Source organism: Genypterus blacodes, unplaced genomic scaffold (assembly GCF_046128005.1).
Source record: "Genypterus blacodes isolate CSIRO-AG114 ecotype Tasmania unplaced genomic scaffold, CSIRO-AGI_Gbla_v1 ptg000085l_1, whole genome shotgun sequence".
In the NCBI taxonomy this organism is placed as follows: domain Eukaryota; kingdom Metazoa; phylum Chordata; class Actinopteri; order Ophidiiformes; family Ophidiidae; genus Genypterus; species Genypterus blacodes.
Genome location: NW_027466890.1, coordinates 2,229,818 through 2,242,032, shown reverse-complemented (window position 1 = coordinate 2,242,032; position 12,215 = coordinate 2,229,818).

The following is a 12,215-nucleotide window of genomic DNA, read 5'->3' as shown; positions in this document are numbered from 1 at the left end:
GCCGCCGCTCTGTGGCCTCCATCCTTCCTACTCTGTGTAGGCTGGAGGCAGTAGAAGTGACTCACGTCCCGCCTGCAGTGATGTGACTCAGTGGTCAAGTGGACGCTGAGGTGTGAGGACGCCGTGGACGAAGACGAGTGTGAGAGGACAGAAAGTCGCTGAGTAACTTCCTGAATGTGAGACTCGTCCTCTGTTTATGAATTCATTTTTCTGTCACGCCACCGAGGGACGGGCGAGTTTGGAAACGAGCAAAGTAACGCTGCGACAGAATTCATTTGACATGCTTCTTTGCCTCCGTTTCCGTGGTGCCTGGTCAGCACACACACGACACATTGACACACACATTGAGTGAGAATAGAGAGGATCTATCTGTCTGTCTGTCTGTCTGTCTGTTTGTCTCTCTTCTCTCTCCTCTCTCCCTTCCAAAACGAATCCTGCTACGATCCCTCCCTCGTCCTCCTCCTCCTATTCGCTCGCCCTCCCTCCCTCTCCCCTGCACTCTCTCCCCAATAAAGGATGTTGTTAATATCATTAGGCAGACTTCCTCTCCCTTGCCCAGCGCCCGGCCCACTCCCTTTCAGCCATAATCAAGCGTGCACACTAACTATCAAAGGAGACATCGCTAATAAACTACCACAGCCAAGCGGAAAAATACACACGTACGCTCCCCGAGAGCAGAAACTCTGGGCTAAGTGTACAGAAATGAGTGTGCGTGTTGGGTTCTAGGGGCACGGCTGGGGAGCAGGGGGGGGGGGGGGGGGGTGTGCATGCGTGAGTGTGGGGGGTGTTGGTGCGCCGGTTGCCCAGACAACACTAATAAAGTATACTCCAAAGGGTAGAGCAGTCGGATGCAAATACAGCCACTTAAGTGTGCTAAATTAATTGGGGTTGCGGGGGGGCGTGTACACAAGCAGACGGCGCTATTAAAGCGTGCCATGGAAAAACAGTGAATGTTATTGTCAGGTTAGTGGGTTTAAGTGGAGGGTGGGAGCAGGAGTGTGGCGTTCCCGTTACGCCGCGGCGTTCCGAATAAACCGATTGTAAATCATCCCTGAGGAACAAAAAACCACGGGGAGCATGAAGGGTTCGGATCAAAGCGTTAAAGAGTTCCATCTCTCCCGGTCTGCCTGCCTGCCTGCCTGTCTGTCTGCCTGTCTGTCTGTGCGTGACTTGAGCCTGCTTCTCCACACCGTCTTTCCCGTGCACACTGAGACTGATTATCATTCTGATCCATATTGAACAGATTTACAATGAACGCCCAGAAAGAAGCAACGACCAACCGATGTGTCGATACGATGACGCTGACTCAGCAGTATGAAACGGTTTGAACAGATTTCCCGTTAAAGACACGAAGAAGATTCATGTTCACAATGCTGCTCTATGGTAATGAGTCTCATGATGTCTAAAAAAAAGCTCAATTAGACGCCTGCTGGGCCTTGGTGGAGGTATGCACTAATCTCCATCTATGCCTGATGGAATCTCTCACTCAAACAATCTGTCTCCACCAGTTTGGGCTGCGACTTTGCGATTGTGTTGAGCAGCAGCGTTCATGCGTCTGCAGATCACTGATGAAGGACTGAGGAGGTTTTGATGAAGACGAGCGTCTAAACGATCTAACAGCAGTAATGATGGTAATGACTTCAGAGCCACTTTGTGCACACAGACGATACTCTGCAGTGTGCTGTGGAGACCAGCGCAGCCTCTTTGTGAGCATTCTAAGCGTCCTGTGTGTGTGTGTGTGTGTGTGTGTGTGTGTGTGTGTGGCCGGGCCACTGGTGAGCTCCACTGTCATGCTTTATTTATCCCTTTCCCTCTGCACTGTAATGGAAATATAAAAGGGTGCATTGATTAGTGTTTAAGGATCAGGCTTTAATAGATTAAAAGCCCCCGGCTCTGAGAGAGGCACTCACTCACTCCCCCCCACCCACCCACCCACCCACACACACACACACACACGTATGCTCGTGTATAAAAGCATGCAAATATATGGATGAGATATATAAAGAGACGCACATAAACAATAACACAAACGTGAAGAAAGCCCGGTGCACTTAAGTGAACCAGGACAGGGACGGACATAAAGACAAACAATCAGCCGCATCTATAGGTTTAATGGCTGTGATGTATATGGACGCATATAGAGAGGGACAGGAAACAAAAGACTGATTACATAAAATCCCAGTCAGAATGACGACTATCCAACCGATGCTCGAGCAATTCCAAGCGGGTGTATTATTAATACTGTTGGCCCCCGTGAACGTCCCCTCAACGCCACGTAAAGGGCTCCTGATGTCCACGCTCCGCCAGTAAAAGAAGCTTCAACGGTATGGGGGAAAGGGAAATGTCAGGGGTTTGAGCATCCCGCCGCCGCCGTGCCGCGAGAGCCGAGCGCAATACGAGATGAGAGAGCGAATAAAGCCGAGTCATGTTTCACAGTTATTAGGGCTGTGAAGCAGCAGGGAGCTCAGCTGTCCGGCCTGCACACACTGCAGCAAGCAAAATGCCTGATGTACTGCAAGAACTTCATCAGGAAGTCCGGACCTTTGGCTTTATGTTGCACCGAGGGGCCGAGGAAAACTACAGCTCGGAATTACAGCTCCGACTGCAGGTTTCCTTCTGCGCTGGGGGGAATCAGGAACGTCTCCCACTGGGATGAAGCTGGAAAGGTTTGGAACACAGAACAGTGCTAGGAAGTTCCCTGATGGATGCTACGATGATTCCCTGCTGCCTCCTCTACTTTCTACTGAAGTCACTCCACTCGTCTCCTTCACTCCCGACTCCTCCCCTTTTAATTTCCTTTATCATTCCCCCTCCCAGCGTTGTGACCTCAATCACGCAGGTAGCCATGATGCTGTGCGGTCACCTCGTGGGTTTGTTACCCCAAACCGCCACCGCCGGCCCCGTGTCTCCGACCTCTTTGTTCCGATCCCTCCCACATCCCTTCCTATTTGCGGGACGTCTCCCCTGACGTTGGCCCCGGCCGGCCCCTCTCATCTCCTCCATCGTCTGCCACCTCGTCCTCTCATCCCCTATGGCGTCCTCCTGTAAAAACGTCTCCTTCTCTGTAATTGAATGCCCTCCTCTGCTTCTCCTACTTCCCCCTCCATCCTCTCCGCGCTCCGTCTCCTCTGACCGCAATCACGCGAGTGGCTGCAATCACTTTTGTTGTTAGCCCGGCCATAACCCTCCGTCCTGTTGTCTTTCTTCATCCTTCCCTCTACAAGTCGCAGGCGTGTTGTCAGCGATGCCTGTCTGGTCTGCCTTGTTTGGTTCTTTCCCATCTAGTGAGAGCTCTTTGCTTCAACGCTGGACCCCAGCACCCTCTCCTCTCCTCTCCTCTCCTCCCCTCTCCTCTCCTCCACCTCACTCTCTCATGTATGTTGTTAGCCTCTCCTGACCACCTCTTGTCTCAGTTACTCTCTCTCTGCTCTGATGGTGGCGCTATAACAGCAACAATTACATTTTCTCAATTACTTTGAAACAAGACAGAAACAGAACGAGAGGAATTTCATTTGTGTTTGTTTAACTGTGACCAGCAAATATGCACACACAAACTCTCTCTCTCACTCTCACACACACACACACACACAGCAGCAGCAGCAGCAGAATGTCCACAAAGAAACGACAGAGAGACGACCAATTTAGGAAAACTTTGTCACTGTACACACACACACGCACACACACACGAGCGCAGACAGCCGTGGTTTCTTCTCACAACTTTCCATCAATTAAGGGTCGAGCCAGCGAACCAATGGAGCGACAGAGTTTAGTGTCACAACCCCCGAATTACAAATGTACAAGTTCTTAGGGGATAACGGAAATAATCACACACACAGACACACACGCACACACACGCACGCACACACACACACACACACACACACACCTCCGAGCCGTGTCTTCTGCCACGTTCAGGGTAAAGGGAAGGAAACTGCTGCAAAACACATCTGTGGAATTCATGTAAAGCAGCTTAATTGGGACCAAATCTTTACAAAATCATGTCGTGTTTCTACACCCGAAGGTGCGCTCGAATAAAAGGGTGCAGCAAGTGGCAGAGAGAGGGGGTAGAGAGAGAGAGAGAGAGAGAGAGAGAGAGGGAGTGAGAGATGGTGGAGATAAAGGGGAAGTGTGGGAGCTTTGCTTTCTTTCTTTCTCTCTCTCTCTCTCGCCCTCTCTCACACCGGCTTCCAATTTGTAGGCTTTTGTGTACGTTACGGCAGCGAAGGTTCCCCCCCCCGGCCCCGCCCCCCCAGGCCCCGCCCTGACCAGGCCCCCGCGCTCGGACATCTGTCGGGGGATGTTTACCCAGGCGGTAAGTATGTAAGGGGAAATATTATCCTAGTCTTACCTTACCTTTCTTCTGTCTGAAGCGTAAACACAAGGTATAGGGATGGGAGAGGGGAGGGGAGAGAGCAGGGGAGGGGGGCGGGGCCTGAAGGAGTGAGAGAGGGATGAAGGGATGGAGGAGAGGGGGAGGAAGATGAGGGTGAGGAGGAGAGAGAGAGAGAAAAGAGAAGTTCAGTCTCAGCTTCCTCCTCTTCTCCATCATGAAGCTTCGTTACTTCATCTACTCTGCACTCTTCTTCATTCCTCCTCTTTCTCCTCCAGAGTTTTCACTTCTATCACGAAGCAAAATGTTTCAGCATCGTGGTCCAACAAGTCTAGACACTTCTTTTCTTTCTTTTTACACTCAGTTTCAAATCAAAACACAGTTTACATTTGTCTGCTGCTTGGCACACACACACACACACACACACACATATACGGCCCTCTCGTTTTCTCACTCCGTCTCTCACACACACACACACACACACACACACACACACACACACACACATATATACGGCCCTCTCGTTTTCTCACTCCGTCTCTCACACACACACACACACACACACACACACACACACACACACACACACACATATATACGGCCCTCTCGTTTTCTCACTCCGTCTCTCACACACACACACACACACACACACACACACACACACACACAGGCCTGCTCTCGACTAAAACCAAACCATGTGTGGGAGCGATCCTGCTGGTGAGAGGACAGGGAGGACTTTCACCGCCCGTCTGTCTCTCTGTCCACTCTCTGACCGTCCCTCCACACATGTGTCTGTCTCCTGTGCACCGTGTCTTCTCACGCGTGTTCCCTCGCCCGTCCTCCTGCCTCGCCGTGACATTCCGGCTCATTTCGTTCCTAACTTTGCCTTTTAAATCTCTCCTGTCTCCCTCATTTCTACCTCTTTACTCTGCGTGTCTGTCTTTCTGTCTGTCTGTCCCTCTGTGGAATTCCCTCTGTCCCCCCTCCCCTCCCTCCCCTCCCTCTCCTCTCTCTCTCTCTCTCTCTCTCTCCCCACCCCCGCCCCACTCTCACCTCCCCTCCTGCTCCACCACCAACTAGGCATGAAAACGGCGCTCCATTAGGAGTGGCTGGGCTAAGCTCAGTCTGACACACACTGCTTTGATCAGCCGTGAGCCGGGCTAAACACCCTGCTAAACTCCCAGCCCGGGGAGGGGAGGGGTGTGTGTGTGTGTGTGTGTATGTGAGCGTGTGTATGTGTGAGTGAGTGTGAGAGAGAGAGCAGAGAGTAGAGAGAGATAGAGAGAAAGTGAGAGATGGGACTCGGAAGATCAAAACAGAGAAATCGCTATGGAGGCTCAAAGAAGTAAACACACACATTTTCCCAAGCTGTCCCTCCGCATATCTTCCCACTTCACTCTCGTCTTTTCTCACATTTTCTCACACTTTTTTTTTGTTCTTTTCCCACTTTTGTCTTTTCTCTCTTGGCTTTAGTCCCTCAGTCAAACTTGCAGGTACAAACGTATAATTTACAGCCTCAACAGGTGCGAGAGAGAGTGAGAGTGAGAGAGAGAGAGAGAGAGAGGGAGAGAGGGAGCGAGAGAGGGAGAGAGAAAGAGAGTGAGCGAGAGAGGGAGAGAGGGAGCGAGAGAGGGAGAGAGACAGAGGGAGAGGGAGAGAGAGACTGAGGGAGAGAGAGACTGAGGTGAGGGGGAGAGAAACAGAGACAGAGAGGTGGCAAGAGAGCGAGAAAGTGAAAGAGAGAGAGAGAGAGAGAGAGAGAGAGGGAGGAAGGATTGACATGGCCACGTTCTGCTGTAACACACTAGGATCACTGTGTTGTTGGAGTGTCTTCCTCAGGAGGGCGACGCGTCAGAAACTCACACTCGGAGAAAGAAGCGTAGACGAGTCCAGGAGATCTGACTCGCGTCTCGCTGAGTGACAACAATCGAGAGTGAAACGGTCAGAACTTCAGCACATTCAGCCCGTCAGCCTGTCAGCAGGCAGATACCAAACCAGGCAGCAGCAAAAGGACAAAAAGCTCCATCTCTTTCTCCCGAGGAGCGAAGAGAAAAGGGATTTCCGCTCGCTGCTAATCAATCAGGCCGTGATAATGGCTCCCATGCCTGGCTGTCGACCGGAGGGGTCAAGGCATCCCGTGACCCGGCGCCCGGGGCCCAGGGGCCAAAGCTCCTCGCAGAATAGCACCCCAGGGCGGACTCCCAGGGCTAATTGTCCGAGCCAGTGTCAGCCTTTTCAATGCCCCCCCCCCTCCACTCCTTCATTCCTCGCTCTTTCTTCTCTCCCTCCCCTCCCTCTCACTCTGCAACCCTCTCCCTCCTCTGCTCTCTCCCTCTCTCTCTCTCTCTCGCAACAACTCTGCGTTTACTCTGCGTCCCACCAGCGAGGGAGAGGAAAGAGCACACGGCAAGAAGAGGGACAGAAATATATGTTAAGCCACTGAAAAGCACCGGGCAGCGGAAAAGAGGATTGAGCAAAGAGACGAGAAGAGGAGAGGATAGAGAGAGAGAGAGAGAGAGAGAGAGAGAGGAGATGAGCGCACGCCAGGAGCGACGGGGGGATGAGATGAGCGGCTGGGAGGGAGAAGAGAAGAGGTGGAGGAGAGATAAGGAGACGGAGCGACAGTAAGACTTGTCCCCTTGCTCTCTCCCCCGGTCTCCCTCACTCTCTCTCTCCCTCTCTCGCCTTGTGCATCACTCAAATCCCCCTGAACGCAGCGCCGTAACCGGTCCCTCTTTCATCTGCATATCAATAAGGATTCTATTAATCACAGCCGGAGCAGGGAGCGTCTCCGAGAATCCAGTACGGAGCTGATGACCACCACCAGCACCACAATGCAGCCGGGACACACAAACACAGACACACACATGCAGAGAGAGAGAGAGGGAGAGAGAGAGAAAGAGTCCTACACAGTCCGGAGCAAACCCCTCTCCAGCTCAGCACAGTGGCATTCCTCTCATTCCAAGCGCACGCTGCTAATTAACGGCATTAGATCCCACAGACACAGGCAGGGGGACGGACGGAGAGGAGGGACGGACGGATGGAGGGAGAGGACGGATGGACGGAGACGTATCCCCGGCGTTGCACTACCAGCACCACATCGCCGTCCCGTCTCCTCTCCTTTCCTTCTGCTCCTCGCTATCTTTCCTCCTCCTTTCCTTCCCCTCAGTCCGTTCATCCAACTCTCTGCCTGTCTCTGTCCGTCCCTCTGTCCGTCTCTTAATCCCTGTCAGGTCCCGATCAAACAGCAGCAAAGAGGAGGGGAGGAAAGAGTCCCAAAAATAAGGAAAAAAGAGGAAAAAGATCAATAAATAAAAGATGAGAATCAATGTTTACTCACAGGGAATCTCTCCTCCTTCCTGTGTCCTTCCTCTCTGCCAGATCTGTCACTCCTTAACCTCTTCTCCACTGGAAGGCAAAAGGGGAGTGTGTGTCTATCCCGGCGTGTGTCAGTCCGACAGAGGAAAGTTGCTGTCCGTGTGTGTGAGCATGTGTGTGCGTGCCGTGTGTGTGTGTGGGTGTGTGTGAGAGGGAGAGAGAGAGGGAGAGAAGTGCGTGCGTCTGTCTCTGCGTCTCGCACTGCTCTGACTGAGCGAGCTGAGGCTGTTTTAAACAGGCTGCTCTCCCCATGTGACCAGCCCAGCCACAGGCAGGAATACATTACTGACACACACACACACACACAAACACACACACACATACATTCTCTCTACCCCACTCTCTCTCTCCCTCCCTCCCTCCCCTCTCTCTCTTGCCCGTACACACACCGTGTCCACAGTGCACCCCCTAGCCACCGCTCAGGGTAGTGGAAAGAGCAGCCCACACACACACACACACACACACACACACACACACACACACACACACACGTACAGAAATACAATATTTGCACACACATCAACACGGGAGAGGCAATGTGTCAGCAGCAGGGATGGATTCACTCTCACACACCCACACCCACACCCCCACACACACAATGTTGATTTCCTTTTAAAAACCTAAACAAATGATCGATGCATCTAAATCCACACACACACACACACACACAACGCAAAGAAAATACATCTCACACAATTAGAGATGTATGATTTAATTACATTTTGGACTTGTCTGCGTTCGAGCTTCACAACTGGAGGCGTTGACCTTTTCAATAATGGAAAGCTTTTAAAATTGACCTTCTGTCGCGCCGCCGATACGATTGCATTACAGCTTTTACACCTAAAGAAACAACAGCGGAGGGAAGCGGGCCCAGACGGAGTGCATCAAGTGAGACATATGGAGGCAGAAGCGTTCTCCCAAGAATTCTGGCACATTTAAAGCCGCAGCACAACATGGCAGGTCATGAAACGAGGGGTTCAGGGTTCATCCTTTGCGGTGGGAAAAATGAAACTTCTCAGAGAAGACACAGAGACAAACCCCACCCGGGAACTCATCATCATTCTTTACGGCAAATAAGGCGAAGTGGTGGGATCGTCAATACGGCCGCTGACACGTTTATCACGAGGCGTTCAGGGGCACTTCAGGAACTATTTTTCTTACTCTGTATTTCTGCAGTTTTGTGATAACCGCCAGCCGGAATGGAAGCTAAGTAAAAGCCATTTATTATCACAATAACACCCAAACAGGCACTCGTGGCTGTAATTCCCAGCAGTACTTGAGGCGGCGGTGGAGCCCAGTAAACACCTAACGTCCGCCCGCCGTGGTTTCATCTTCTGTCTTTGTGATCCTGGAACATGAGCTTCAGAATGCCACATTTATCTACAATTGTTTAGTAGAAGACTGCAGGCTTCTTCTCCGATTCTTTGCAATTTACTTTTGGAATATGATCGAAACCTGAGCCGTCCACACGTCCTCCCTGTGTAATTATAGATTATATGCCAATTTACAGTGAATATGAATTTAGTGCGAGTCGCCACATACACACATTCCACCTGGCTGGAGGATGAAGAACCTCACGTTGCATTCAGAGCAGCAGAATCATTACTCCATGCAAAATTAATCAAACTTACCTCACACGGCTGCTGGCAAACGTCCACGACAGCAAAGGTAAAAAAAAAAAAGGGCATGAAACTCCAGCTTGAGACGCAGATGGACAGAACATCTACAGGTTTCTAAGTTTGACACACAGGTTTGGAACCAAGGCCTTAGAATCTGCATCAGCTGTGATCTAGACCTTCTAGCTTCACCATCCTGGTCCTCCAACACATCACCATCTGTCATATCTCCCTTGTCCCAACTTTTGTTTTGAAGTTGAAGCATCGGCCCCTGAAAGCATCAACGCTGCAAACCAAAAGGTCATGGCTTGATATCTGGGTTTGTTGGTCCCCTCTGTGTCTGCATAGGGTTCTTCTCATCTCCATAGAAACCTCCTAATGACCCGGGATTCCTCAGGTATACACCTCCATCCATATAGGTCACCCCCATTTGTGCCAAACTAGATTTTCTACAATTGGAAATTTTTTTAAATTGCTGCGAAACCAGATCAGGAAAAGAACAAACAAACAACAAACTGAACTGAGCTAAGCTGATGATAGCACCACATACACAAGTTTATGTGAGTGGGTAGGTGCTAAAAAAAGCTTCAAACTGGACACCGACTGCACTGCACCATCTGTTTTGCATTCACAGTCTCCTCCCAACTCATTCAAGTGATCTTAATAGGAGCCATGAAATTACCAAAGAGCCGCAGGTGGAGAATCTCATCTGAAGAGTATTTGATTAAAGCAGGTAATGTGTTTGATTGCTACAAAAGTCAGGAGGTGATACAACACGCCGTGGCTCCGTAATTGAATGGAGGACGAGACAGAGCATGAAACGTGGCCAAAGCTGCGGGTGATTGGAGCTGCGCCGCCATCTTCTGCCCAAATCGTCTTCAACTTTAGCTGCAAGTGGGCGAGTTTGGCCGCGGTTCTCATTTTGTTTCTCATTTGATCGCGGCGGGAAATTGCAAATGGTCTTCAATGCTATTAAACCCTGTCCTTTGTCTGCACAGGAAGATGAATGCTGTGGTGCTCATCCGAAGGTTGTATAGACTATACGGTCAAGTAGCACATACAACTCAAGTGCACTCCAGTGATTCCCAATGGAAACACTCAGGGCTTCATGTAACATCTCAAACATGAGATTATAACGGAACAGTTAATGATCAACGACTCAAGTGTCCATACAAACAGACACTTGTTGCTGTAAGCGTGACCTTAAATGTCACAACTGTTAAACTGTGTAGCGTCGACAATCACTCAAAAATGCAGTTCTAATGACAGCATGTGAACAAACTAGTTAACCATGTAATCTTACCTCCATATGTTCTATTAAAAAGAGACATTATGTGTCTACCCTGGGATTATTTATAAATCATATCATGAAGGAAAACAATCGATAATTCTAATGATCCCTGCAGCAACCTACAAACAAATGCGCATGAGAGAACGCAGATCTCTATTCCAGTCATACACAGCGCCAGATGATTTCACTGATTAGTTCGTCCACGTGCATTAATCAGTGAAACCACCTCGTGTAGCAACCGGTGCAGAATGAAACACTGCGTCCGTTTGGCAGCACGAACAAGTTGGCAGCATACGACTCATCAACAACACGGCAAATTATTCATAAATAACCTTCAGAAAGGACTTTTTGATTCATTGTATGACAAAAAGTTGTCCTGTTTTACTTCATGTACTGTATATATTGGTATATATCCTGCAGTCATCACTATGATCTGAAGCACAAATGGTGAAGAAGAATGGACATACTGAAGGTGGAATTGAAGGCATTCTGGGAGCTTTTGAACCAGTTACAGTTCCCAGTTACAGTTGCGGCAGAGAGAAATGCAGAATGTTATCAGGCAGGCCTGAATGTCTTTACGTGCGCAGTAACAGCACACCAGGGTGAGTGTTTCTCTTTTGATTACAGGCACGATACCGCCGCTCTGTCTCCAGGCAAAGCCCAAGTAGAGGCTCCGACTTCAAAAATGCTCTGCGCCGAACATCAGCGAACAAACACAGCTCCCACCTGACACGCAAACACACTCTCTGGGTTTCCAGGGTCTCCACAGCTGATGAAAGGCATGAAAGAAACGGTGCCAGTATTAATGTCCATTTGGAGCAACTAGGTCAGATAATCTCTACAGGCCCGTCGCTAAGTGCCGGCCAGTCATCCGTGTGTCATATTTAGGACTGCAAAGCAAATCAGGCTGAAGATTAGTGAGGCTCCTCTGGAAAACACATTCACAAACTCTTTCAGCTTCAGTCAAGATGAATTTCCCCGGCTTAAGAGGAAACTTCGAGTGTCCGCACGTAGACTGGTGATCTCCAACACCACTAAATTGAATTTAAAGCGTAAAAATTGTTGGAATACCCATTTCATGGGTTATATGAGGCTAAAATGTTGGAGAACTCAAGCCTATAAGAATCTATGTAATCCGCCGAGCGATCTAACAGGCTTAATATGTGCTTTACACTGCGGCGCCATGATTTGCTTAAAGCCGTTACAGGATCAGGACTTTGACCTTGAGTGGGTGGAAGGGCCGACCAGAGGAGTCAGTGACCTCTCCAGCTGCCCACCAGTGTGTGAGACCAGAGCTCGGCATCTCTGTCTGAACCTGACGCGACCCAGGGGTTTAGTACACAGATGTCTACGCCCTCTCTGGGCCGGGCAGACATGGAGACGAATGGAAGCTTGGATCAAGACAATGAGATTCAAGATGAAAACGTTCCGGTGCACGTCAGGCAGGAACACACACTCATAAATCCATCTAGGCTGAGCGGTTTGGGTTTGGATCAGAATCCCAAGTCTGTTTCGAGCTCTTACAAGACATTAACATACATCACAAGAGCAACCAAACCCAAAGTCACACAAAAAGCAGGATTCTTCATCATCACCATCA